Source organism: Protomyctophum parallelum (assembly GCF_964188405.1).
Source record: "Protomyctophum parallelum genome assembly, chromosome: 16".
Taxonomy (NCBI): Eukaryota; Metazoa; Chordata; class Actinopteri; order Myctophiformes; family Myctophidae; genus Protomyctophum; species Protomyctophum parallelum.
The window spans coordinates 28,372,855-28,386,020 of record NC_139711.1 but is presented as its reverse complement, the minus strand read 5'-3'; positions in this window follow the sequence as shown (position 1 = coordinate 28,386,020).

Sequence of the window (13,166 nt, the reverse complement as noted above, 5' to 3'; positions counted from 1 at the left end):
CACATATGGAGTATATGCAGAAGTCAGAATGATGTCAGAACAAGCAAGCTCCATATGGACCCTGGGCAGGGCCCTGTCCAGATCAAGCCATCTAATAGAAGAGTTGTCCGGTTGTCCCCATTCAATAGAAGTCTATACGTAGAAGAGCCGCCATTGGACTGGCCCCATGAAGTGAACGCAGTTTGTGTAACTCTGTCTTACTCTATGGCTCTGGCCAGACCCGGGCACTGGCCTTTTTGGGGTGGTTCTGGACAACCATGGGTACGACCGACACCGGCCACTGTACCCCCACTGTCATGGTGTGGAACGCGTGTGTCGAATTTGAAGTCGGTGGGGCGAACGGTTCTCGAGTTACGTGGATTACAGACGTACACACAGAGACTTGGTGCATTTATAGTAAGATATGCATTGTTAAAGTACTTCTTCCACGCCTGGCAGCAAGCAGCACTTAAGGTTCACGACCGGGTAAAAGGTCAAATGCTTCCAGGCATGCTTTGCTCCGTCGAGCTACAGTTTACTCTGCATGTCTACGTCTACATCTACATCTACGCCTTGCGCGATGCCACGAAAGTCCCAAAATGCCAACATCCCGCATTCACTTATGCAAGCGTGTTTCTTTCTCAGTGAAAAGTTAGTGAATCGGAACTGCGTGTAGAAAAGCACACGGCTCCCGCCGCGGCTTTAATTCGACTGCGTGTCTTTTGCACCGGAGATTCCCCCACTTTGTTCTCACTGTATGCAGATAATGACTCTCACATGGAGTACAGGGTCTGTCAGAGCCTTTTCCCATCTTTCTCTTTATTTCATTTTTTTTGATGGCTCATTAAAAATGTATTTGATGAGGTGTGTGCACAGAGAAAGCTGAATATTGTAGCGTCAAAAACCTTGCGTCTACATAATTTGTGTCTGTGGGTTTTATGAATATTGAACCAATTATAAGTATATTAACAAGAGCTTGTGACTAAACAATAACTACATAGGAATAGGATCCATTGGAACACGCTTTCTGTTTTTCTTTTTCTTTTTTTTGTATAGTTCCCACCTTGAGGTCATCGGTGGGCCGCGTGCATGTTCATAGCATGTTATGTTATTTAACATAGCATAGAAACAATACTAATCACCACCTACAAAGCCCTCAACACGCCACAGGCCCTCCCGCTCCTTAAGATGTGTAGCCAACCACCTGGATGTCCGCACGACAAAGAAACAGACCTGGGGTGACAGGACTTCCAGCTCACATCAAAGCTGCCCCCCCCCACACCCCCTAGCCCTTTCCATAACCTCCCTCGAAACCCACCTCTTCAGACTCGCATTCCCCACCAAATTCTAATTCACCCTTCTGCCTTTAATTTGAATGTTTTTGTTTTTTACCTAGTTACTCTCGTAATAAAGTTGTTTCTTTTGTTCTGTTTATGCAAAGCAACTCTTGAGTACAGAGAAAAGCGCTATACATTGGATGTATTCGTATTATATTATTGTTTAATGTAATGATCAATCAATTGATTGTGTTCCGGCTTAGATCATTGAAACTAACGCACCATAGTGTACTTTAGATTCCTACTTAGCGGTGTCACAGTTGCTCACTTACTTTTCTAGTTTTAAAGAAAAAATATATTATGGATGTGGGAAAATACAGGCCGGGATACCAATACCATCCATTCAGTAAATAGACTCATACTGTACATACAGTATAGGCTACAGGATGAACAGGTGAAATTGAAAGTGATGAAACGAATGAGCAGACATAAACACAAAGCCAAACGTTGGAGCGGTGCATGGGAGCGCTTAGAAAGCTCGTGCTTGATCTGCTCTTTTGATGCTTTTGTGCGATTGTATGATCAATAGGGCATTAATTTATGAGAAAACACAAAACATATGGAGATAAGGGGTTTATAGCCGTCAGCGGTGTCTTGCTTCCAGAGGTTATCCAGGCTTTGATCTCTCCTCATTCACAGTATACTGCAACTCCTATTACACCTCCCCTACCCACAGCTATTTGAAGCATTAGCTCCTTGCTGTCTGATAGAAACCTGGCAGCTGCATGTTTCAACATTTTGTGTTTTTTATTGTATGAATGCCCTACTCCGTTGTAGTCATGCATAAGTAGTGAAAATGGACGATCTACAAGCTCACAATCTGCCGCATCACGGCACAATAGAAATACTCTGTTATTATAAAGTATAAAAGTATAAAAGGAAAAATACTTATTATAGTAAAAAGTACAATATTTACCTCCATTGATTTTTTTTTATTGATTGACTACTTTATTAACAGTATGCTAGAAAGCACATAGTACAGTTTATTCACAAATACAATGCTAAAAGGATTTGCCAAGAAAGCACTATGGCATGTGGACTTGTGGAGATACTCAAGTAAAGACTGTACTTAAGTACAATACTTTAGTAACATTACTTTCCACCACTGGGCTTATAAATAACCAATGAAAAACAAGATCTTGTGACTAAATAATAACTACACTGGATCCATTGGAACACAGATTCATTCTCTCTCTCTCTCTCTATCTCTCTCTCTCTCTCTCTCTCTCTCTCTATTTATTTTTTCATTTCCTGAAAATTGGACATACAAGGTTCTCCGTGCGACAATGTGCGGATCAGGTCAAAATGCCGATGTTAGAGGCCCCTCGACCGGATATAGTAAAAAGGGCCGTATTACTCCTGTACTGGCCTTTGTTTCATTGGCTGCCGGTGACATACAGTACAGGGATTGATTTTAAACTTTTATTACTTACTTGCAAAGGCTTTCCGTGGTGCTGTGGCTCACCGCCTGCCTCAAAGCAGAAAATGTGATTCCATATAATGTGGGATGGGGTGGGGGGGTCATATGAGCAGCAGCCTCTCCTTGTTGCTACCTGCAGGAGTCTGGCCTGATGGAAGCAGCGATAAGAATGCCTTTTATATCAGTGGTTCCCAAACGTTCTCATGTCAAGGACCCCCAGAATGATACTCCTTACCCTGCGAACCGCCATTTGAAAACATATGCCAAGGACCCCCATAAGAGAAGATGTTTGCAGCTCTAGCAGTAATTTCCAACCACTTTTATTTCAAGGGCCCCCCAGTTTGATCTGAATTAGGCTACGGTCCCCTATTTAATGGCATTTCTATCTCTGGGACCCCAATGTGTAAAATCAAAGTTAATTTAACTCTGAGAGTGTACAAATGGTTAATGGTCCGAGTTACAGACCCATAAGAGTCCATTTGGTTACTAACTATCATTTAACGAGGGACCACCTGGAACTCCCTCAAGGACCCCTAGGGGTCCCCGGACCCCACTTTGGGAACCACTGTTTTTTATCAGCAGTGGTGGAAGAAGTACAGTAGGCTACTCTGATGATTTGGGGATTAAGTAATATGTAAATTGTGGGGGAGTGGGCCGAGGATAGACCCTGGGACCCCACTCAACAAGGAATGTGTGTGGGTCTAAGGCAGTGGTTTTCAACGTATCAAGGGACATTATTTATCTGGCATTTGAGCCACGGACCACCATTTGTATAGACCCAAAACTAAAGACTATTTTGTTCCATGCTATATTGATACAAAAATAACTGTTATGGTCACATTCAGGGCTATCTATTTATGTGTTTCGGGTAATATTATTGTCTACTCATTTTGTAGGTCCGAGGCAAAAATCCAGCCTGGCAGTGTGCCGCGGGTTCGACTCCCGATCCTGACGGCCTTTACTGCATGACTTCCCCCCCATCTCTCTCCCCATTTCCTGTCAGCCTACTGTCTGTCCCTCCAAAAAATATAAAAAATAAAGGCGAAAGCCACAAAAAAACATAAAAAAAAAGAAAAAATTGACACATGCCCACGTTAACTTTACCACTTGAACTGAAAAATGAAGAGACTCATAATCAATCAACTTTCCCGAATCCCGAAGCTGTCCCATTCATTGTCACAGCCACAGGGTGTGGGGGATGGTCTCATTCAGCTTTCACCACGGGGGTGGGGGGGGGGGAGTCTGGGCTGTCAATCTCGCATCATTCCCTCCGCCACTGTGTTGACAAAAATGTCCACCGCACAACCACAAGCCAAGATAGCGATGACCCCTGACAATTACCACTTGAGCAGTTCAGTTCATTAGGTCAGTTCAAACATGCTGTGAAGATGCATACAGTTCACAGAGGAATCGTCTGTGCTGTATGTGTGCACGGCAAACTAATAATAGCTACAGGGTGGAAACCTAGTAGGCTATATGTCCAATAGAAGTAAGAACTGTCCAAAGCCCTCCTCTGAGATGCAGAACACGTACATTTAGTTTTTGGAGCATTATAGCGAGGACCATTGATAGTGAAGGTCTGCTGTTCCGATACAGTATATACAGCAACATTACGGCTACAGTATTCATATGAGCTTCCACTACACTGGCTACTCTATTATATACAGTATACAGCAACATTACGGCTACAGTATTCATATGAGCTTCCACTACACTGGCTACTCTATTATATACAGTATACAGCAACATTACGGCTACAGTATTCATATGAGCTTCCACTACACTGGCTACTCCATTATATTTGGTGAGAGCATAAAAACGTCACAGTCGATTTCCACACCGGCTTATTTTCTCTGCCCCCGTCGGCTAACCCTCCCCCCGTCTAGAGAGAGAGAGAGAGAGAGAGAGAGAGGAGAGAGAGAGAGAGAGAGAGAAGTGAGAAGTGCTCTGATATTTTAAGCCTGTTAACCTATTAAATGATTGATTACCGCATTTAAGTCTGTTTCATTTTTAATCACCGCTCCAATGATGGATTTAATGGGCCCCGGGCCTTGAGGAAGACTAAATAAGGTGGGGGGTGGTTGGAGAGGGTGGTGCAGGTATGGGGGGGTGCACCCACCTCTGCTGCACGGGGCTCAGAAGTACACATTCAAAGAAATGAATACTGTGTGTGTGTGTGTGTGTGTGTGTGTGTGTGTGTGTGTGTGTGTGTGTGTGTGTGTGTGTGTGTGTGTGCGTGCGTGCGTGCGTGTGGCCCTGGTTCACAACGGGGGTCCTTGACAGGCCTCCCAGGGGGGTCTCCTGCTAAATGATTGACCCGTAACCGAAGGTGTACGAAAGTGTACTAAATTACCGAATGGAATACAACAGCAATGGCTATAGGAAAATGAAATCCTTATGTGTATAGTCTCATATGCAGGTTGAGGTGCAGATAAATGTAGTGTAAACATAAGTGGCCTAAGTTCTAGTTAAGTGCAGCAACAGTGAAGTGCCCCTACAGTCTATACACACAAACAGTGGTGGAAAGGAAGTACATTTACTCATTTGAAAACTTGTGAAATGCTACATTCTGCATCATGAGGTTTACTTTCACTTTTGGTACTTTAAGTATATTGTGAGGGCAAAACTTTTGTACTTTTCCTCCAGTAGATTTTGAATACAGGTACTACATTGTGCTAGTTTTACAGAGTACTTCTTCCACAACTACACACATTATAAGTAATCCTGTGTGGGTGTTGTCAGGCCGCCAAGAGTGTATGAAAGCCATTTCAAATGTTTATAGTATTGGAATCTTACTAAATCTGCTAAATAAATAATTACAGCATGCCAGGGCGCTGCGCGAATGTAGGTCAAATCAATAAACTACAGCAGAGCGGTGCTGGTCTGACTCACTCACTGACTGACGAGCTGTCCTTAAAGTTTAAACCATACAAACCTTATGATTAGGCCTACTCTGCATTCTCCATGTCCTCACCTAAAAAAGCTGGACTCATTATTCAACTCGACGGGCAGGGGCAAGTGATTCACACATCCATAGGTGTTTATATTGGATGTGATTTCTCCATTGCGACGCTTTCCCATCAGAGTGAACATGCAAACTTTGCTCTTTTTTTCAAAGCGACCTGTTTCTGTAGCAATTTAAAGTAAGCTAGCTAGATCACTCCCTGGCTACACTGGGAAGTGAACGATGCCAGGCAGGCAGCCAGCTACAGGTGACCACTGAGCAGCAGCAGTGTAGTAAACACAGCAAGACAGGCTCCGCAAATCAACCGTGGCATTACTTAATTTGCTTATTTTACTTGTTAAAGGCAACATTTTATTAAGACATGACAGTAAGACATGTCAGTGACATGACGTGTCAAAATGGAAATGTGTACTGAAAAGTTAATATCTGAATTACAATCTAACTACCAGTAAGACGCCTAAAGGGCAACGTCCCGTGCACGCATCCACCTCGTTGACGGCAAACTGCTGGGCGAGCACTGGTGCTTTGGCATGGAGGGTCAGATCAACATGGAATACTGGCCATATGAGGAGCATGTCTTGAGTGTACAGTGCTTGATGAGGCCAGATGAACATATGGAATGTCAGAACAGGTCAGCTCCATACAGTATATGGAGATCTAAGGGTGGTAGCGGGGACATTCTCTTGAGTCACTTAACTGTACAGGGTTTGCTGAGGGCCGGGCCTTCATTTTCGGGCCTGAGAACTCTAGTTTTCACCGGCTGCTGGGCGCGGCTGCACTAATAACTTTGGGGCAGGCCCGTCAAGAGTTTGAATACACAGGTATAAGTCAAAAGGGAGACATTGAAGAGGAAGGATGGACAGGTTCTGACATATATCCATATATGGAGATCTGTGTAACCAAATATCCGCACACACCCCTAGTAGCCATAGGTCAATACCAAAATCTGACGCTTTCATTTTGATACATCGGTAGCACTTGCCTGGCCGTTGTCAGGCGTGAACAAGATTGTGGCTGAAAGGCGTGTGTCTCATGTGGCATGTCATAGGATCTCTTTATGAACATAGGTTGGGTTATATATTATAATCAACATTACAATAAATGCACCACATCTCTGTGTGTACGTCTATAACTTCAAATTTGAAGGACGTGCAGTGCCCGGCCTGGAGTCGGTCAGACACACGGTTGTCCAGAACGCCACAAAAGGCTCTGGTCAGGATCGCCTAGTGGACCTAATGAGCCTAAGTCCCCTCACCTGTAGCCTCTGCCTCAGCTAATTGATGCACACCTGCCATTTCACTACTTAACGAGTCCACCTTTCACAGTCTTCAGACTCTTCAGACACAGGGATCTCCATTATGGGCACAAAAGGGGCAAAATTACAATGGGAATTGCATACTAGGTTCCCAACTTGCATCGTTCCCAAGTAGGCCATGCAGTGGCCGACGGCCACAGGTCTAGTAATAATAATACATGGACTTTATTCATATAATTGTAATTAGACAGAGAGAAAGAGATAGCGAGTGAGAAAGAGTGAGAGTATATAGTAGATTTAAAAAGTTGTTTTCGCTGTCACTTCTCACGTAAAGCAGATTAAGATGCAGATTAAGAAGCCTACTGACAATTCTATGAAATAAAACCAAATCAAATGTCAAAACACAGACGTGTAAGCACGCGCTGCTGCTTCACAGGGACTTTTATAGTCTCTGTGAATCTCTCCACAGTGTTGTCAAATAAAACACACAAATGCCTTCATGAAGTCAAACAACAAATGCTACACTATGGTTTGCACAGTGTGCAGGCGAATAACTGAAGTAAAAATTAATGCCTTGACTGATGCGTCGACTCCCGGCAGACTGTAGAGCATCCATCTAAAATGGATGCTCTGCTGGACCATTTCCCCCCCTTTTGTTTTTCTTTGGAGTGAGTTGTTATACATTTCAGAACGTGGAAATAGGCTGTTACCGCCGATAATGAATAAATAAGGCGTTCAGAGGCGGCAGAGACTCTCCGGCTCACCAAAATATAAATGAGAGCGGGGAGTCCTGTGCTCTCCTCATCTAGAGCGTGTGGAAAGCTGGGAGGCCAGCCAAGGGCAAATCTCACACAACTTTATCAACTCTCATGGTCAAAGAAAAAGCCAACACTCACAAAGCTACTGAGGCGCGCATAATGGAAGAGTGGAATCCTAAATATATTCTGCCCAGTAAAGCTACAATGTGATTTGATATTTGAAAGTTTATCTGTAAGGTAATACAGCAAAACTACAGTGAAAAACACCTTGAAGTTATTTGAAGCATCAGATTGGCCACTAAACATGCCACCAGTTCGGTCATCAATTTGAGCATCTCTCTCCATCAGGAGAGAGAAAGAGAGAGAGAGAAGAGAGAGAGAGAGAGAGAGAGAGAGAGAGAGAGAGAGAGAGAGAGAGAGAGAGAGAGAGAGAGAGAGAGAGAGAGAGACAGATTCAGATGGGGGGGTCCACAGCCAAATATATATCAATATGGGGGTGGTGTTATTGTTATTTCACAAGATAGTATTACCCAAAGTGTTAATGTAACACAGCTCTGTTTACACCTTTATTTAATTAATATTTATATCCAATATTTATTTGTAAATACATTGTTTTATTTTGATTGTCTTGTTCCACTTCTGCTTTGGCAATGTAAACGTACGTTTTCTCATGCCAATAAAACTCCTTTGAATTTAATTTAATTGTTACTGGGGGACTGCCCATAACTCCGACATCCCATTACTCCGACTACGTGGCTTCACATGCGGTTAGGGTTACTCCAGTTTTAGGTGATGAAGTTACTACCGAAAACTACAACATGATGCCACACCGTGGTGACAAGCCACTCAGCACTCACCCAAACACATCTCTCTGTTTTTACTAAAACTACAACATGACTACACACCGCCGTGACAAGGCACTCAGCGCTCACCCAAACACATCTCTCTGTTTTTACTAAAACTACAACATGACGCCACACCGCGGTGACAAGGCACTCAGCGCTCACCCAAACACATCACTATGTTTTTACTAAAACTACAACATGACGCCACACCGCGGTGACAAGCCACTCTGCGCTCACCCAAACACATCTCTCTGTTTTTACTAAGCAAAGGTAAAACTGGAGTGTAAATAGCTCTTCAGGGTTAGTAGTAGTAGTAGTCGGAACAATGAGATGCCGGACTAATGACAGGGCGCCAAGTTATTTCGTTTATTTAAAAATGAGTTGCTTTCGTTGATCGATGAGGTTGTAGGATGCAGCCGATACTGTGTTCCTCCTCTTCCATCCACACAGAAGGTTTTATTGAGATTAGGCTAGGATTATAACAATATTTGAGCTTTATAGATTGACAATTTCCGCCACATGACATCACAGGCTTACAGGTGTCAAGGAGTGGGTGGATTCATTTTCTTTCTTTCATTTTCTGCGTGCTCCAGTGTGTTGTTTTTTTCTGCCTCCATTCGTGAGAAGGGAGAGGATAGAGATCATGTGTGGGAATAGGAGAAGAAAAAAAAACACATAACATGATCAAAAAGATATATTCATATTGTATATCGTTGCTGTCGGGCAGAAACCTGGTATCTCTCCACATGCATTTAAACTATTTTATGTGTTGTTGATTTTTCCATGCAGTTTGTGTAAAACGTGGCAGCATGAGGTGAGATTAAAAGTAACAGCCCCTTCCCTTCCCACGCACATCACGCTGTCGCCTTCAACTGCGTTGAGGGGTGGGTCGAGATGCGGAAAGGAAACAAACAAACAAAAAAAGGTGAGATGAAATATGGACAAGTGTCTGACCTTTGTAAGGCCTCGTATGGATATTACAATCCTCCAGGAATGAATGCTTAGCTCCGTCTAACGTGAGGAATTTATCTCTCTGTCTGTGTCACGCATGCACACACACACACACACACACACACACACACACACACACACACACACACACACACACACACACACACACACAGAGGAGGGGAGAGCGTAATGGTGCATTGCAGGTGTGTTCTCAACAATCCATTTGTCAGGAGAGGCATTCAATTAGTGTTGAGAGCGAGCGGTGGCCTGACAGCGTGCATGTGCTTGTGCACGTGTGTTAACACACACACACGCACAACATCATGTATGTGCGTGCAGCGCCTATGTGGTGTATTCATTTGTGACAGTGTGTGCTCATGTTTGTTTTTTCTGAGTGCTCGCCACGCCAGCATGTGCAGTCGCACCGTGCACCGTGCACGCGAATGGCGGAAACTTCAAACGGGATCCTCCAGATGATGATGGGCTGTATTTCCTCACACTGATAAGTCGAACAGATGTGACAGAATCCACAATATAAAAACACGTACCAGATCTCTCACAGTCGACCCCCTGCCGGTCTCGCTCACACAATCATATTCTTTGTCATGCCCTATTTAGGTTTCGCTGCACGGTGAAAAAAGCCCACCTACAAGCTCACAATGTGGTGCGTGGACGCACATTGTGAGCTATGTTTGACTTGCGGCACCACCGTCCGGCAAAGTACGAACAGGTGACTACGAAATGGCCATGCATGTTCTCCCCATGTTGGCATCCCTCTACGCCAAGTCCAGCTCGGTAAACAAGCATTCAAATGGCATGTCTACTTCTACTGGGGCTAACGACGCTTTTTCCCTCAGGGCTTCAAATTGGAATAACAGAGATAGAGAGAGAGAGAAAGAGAGAGAGCGATGGACCGTCTGATTCGCCTGCAAGGATTTTAATGAGTGTCCAGAAAAGAGACTCTCTCCTTAACGAAAGAAGGGCACTGGAATTGAGAGTTTGGGATGTCAGAGTCAATGGATAATGGTGACTGTGTGTGTGTGTGTGTGTGTGTGTGTGTGTGTGTGTGTGTGTGTGTGTGTGTGTGTGTGTGTGTGTGTGTGTGTGTGTGCCTGTGCACTAGCGTTTGTGCGTCAGCATACGTATGCCCGCATTTGTGCAAGTTAGCTTGTGTGTATGCGTGCATCTGTCCACGTGTGTGTGTGTTTGGTGCGTGCGTGCGTGCGTGCCTGCATGTGCGCGTCCGTGCATGCGTGCGTGTGTGTGTGCGTGTTAGTGAGCATATCTGAGCCTGGGACCAGACTGTAAAAATGTCTCCTCAGGGACGCGCCGAGGGAGTGCTGGTGTGTGTGCGACTCCTCCGCATCGTGTGCATATCCCTCCATTTTCTTCTCCACCATTTCGCTCTTCCTTATTATCTTTGGTGTCTCTGACCCTTGCGCCCATTTACTCTTCCTTTTCAAGTGCCTGCCAACATGACGTGGAGAAAATGAGTTTGGGGAGTTTCAGGACAGAGACATTTCTGTTAGTTTAAGGACACAAACCCTATAGCTTCCCTATTCTGGGGTGAACATTCACCCCAAACATACCCACACTGCAAGCTCTGACGCGAGCTGGTAGTGTGGTTGTTTTTGGTGAAGAGACCCGCTGTAATCTAATAAAATAAAAAGTATAATAAATAAGTAATAGAAATAAAATGAATACAATTGAATATGTATTCATGCCCACTGTCGCTGCCTTTGTCCAGAATTGTATCCAAATAATCTGTTTTCAAGTTAAGACCTTCATCTAAGTTCGCCTATCCCATAAATGTCATGCAGAGTAATTTTTTTAATTTATTTTTTAGAACACTAAACACGGGTGATTTTCACCTGGACAATTAAAGTTTTGTAATTTTCATAATGTTGCTGATGTCTGAGGTGGGTGGGTCTTGTGTTTGGGTGAATTTTACCTCTCACATGTCTTAGGAATGGGTGGACCAAAGGAGAAGTTCCCAACTTCATTTATCTTTTTTTAGGAATATTAAAAAAATAATATGCAAGTTTCACTCTTCTCTTGAGACATTTAGACCGTGGCAAAGGTCATGTCTCACCTAGACACAGGATCTGACATGAATTCTGACCTGATGGTCAACAGTCAATGTATCCCCTGAGCAAGCAGCCGGGCTCTATTAGCTCAACACAGGAAACCTATATAGTCCAAACCCGGGGTAGAAGAGGAAAGCCACATAGTGCTGCAGAAAATGGTGCCATCGTATTATGAGCTTCAGTGAGGACCGATTATATGAAGATAAGGTTGAACGTGGGTGAAGTGCTCCTTCGAGTGTGCTGAATGCACAGCTGCATCAGCATGTCATCATCATCATCATCATCATCATCCGGTTCAACTCGTCCCCTGGGTCCCGTCTCTCAACATCTGTCGCAGAGCGAGACCCCCAGGCACTTTTTTTGTCACTGTGGCTTTCGAGAGATTCTGAGCATCCAGTAGTGTGACACATCCATCAACTTTTCCTCCATGCAGCCGGTGCAGGAAAGAAAGAAATTAAGAAAGAACGAACCAACGAACCAACAAAATAAATAAAGAAGCTTGCCGTAGCACTCGCCCAGGCCTTGATGACCTTGCAAAGGGTTCAAATGTAATTTAGAGGTTGATTTGTAGACTGCCATGCTAGTTTGTATAGTTTCACTGTACAGACTATAGATAATATTGTTTTCAGTTTAGACTGATAATAGTAGTTGTTGGTTTACCTGTGAGATAGGATTTGTGTCCAGGTAGCTCAGTCTCGCCTTTGGACCACAAGGTCATGGGTTCGATCCCGGTCACCGACAACTCAGCGCATGAATAGCACGGCTTGGGTGCGGCAAGTCACGTGGGAAGTACAGTACTGGGAGCTGATGGTAGGTGTGGCACTACATAATAAAGAAAAATATAGAGCGAGAGAGATGAGGCCTCCTTCTTATCCTCTCTGTTCAGGGTCATCATTACTTTAAGATGAATCAATGGCGGCGAGCTTGCATATCGAGATAAAATAAAAGGAGTTATGGTTGTAGCAGTACTGCTATCGAGCCTGGGCTCCCTGCCTCTCGGTGTGTGCTGAAATGTTCATTTGTTTCTCAGCCTTATCACACACACCACCCACACACCTTCCTCCATTTCCCTACCCCGTTGAAGGGAAAAGATTTGCACGCACGCATGCACACACACACGCATGTGCATATTAATATACTTGTGAGGACATCAACATTTTAGGATGCAGAGGTTTACCATTTAAAAAAACAAATTTGTATTATTTACACCAAAAAGGCCAGAATAGCAGATATACAAGCTTGTAGAGCTGCTAAGTATAAATCAGACATAACTCCAACTCTATAGCCTCTAAATGCAACCTTTAAATGTATAATCCTATAAACCTGAGCATGAACTCTAAGAAAATCATGTTCATCCGTAAAACAAAATGTCTATTGCTCTTGTTGTAAAAGATCTGTTGTAAATATATAGAGAAATGTTCTCCCTATACTATACTGCACAAACATGACACTTGAAAATACTCAGGCAAAAATACGGAGAAGAAGTTGGTTCTGAAGCAGGCAGAGATCTTTCAGAGTTCAGAGTTCCATTTTATTTTCGGAGACAAACGTATAAACTCAACAGCCATC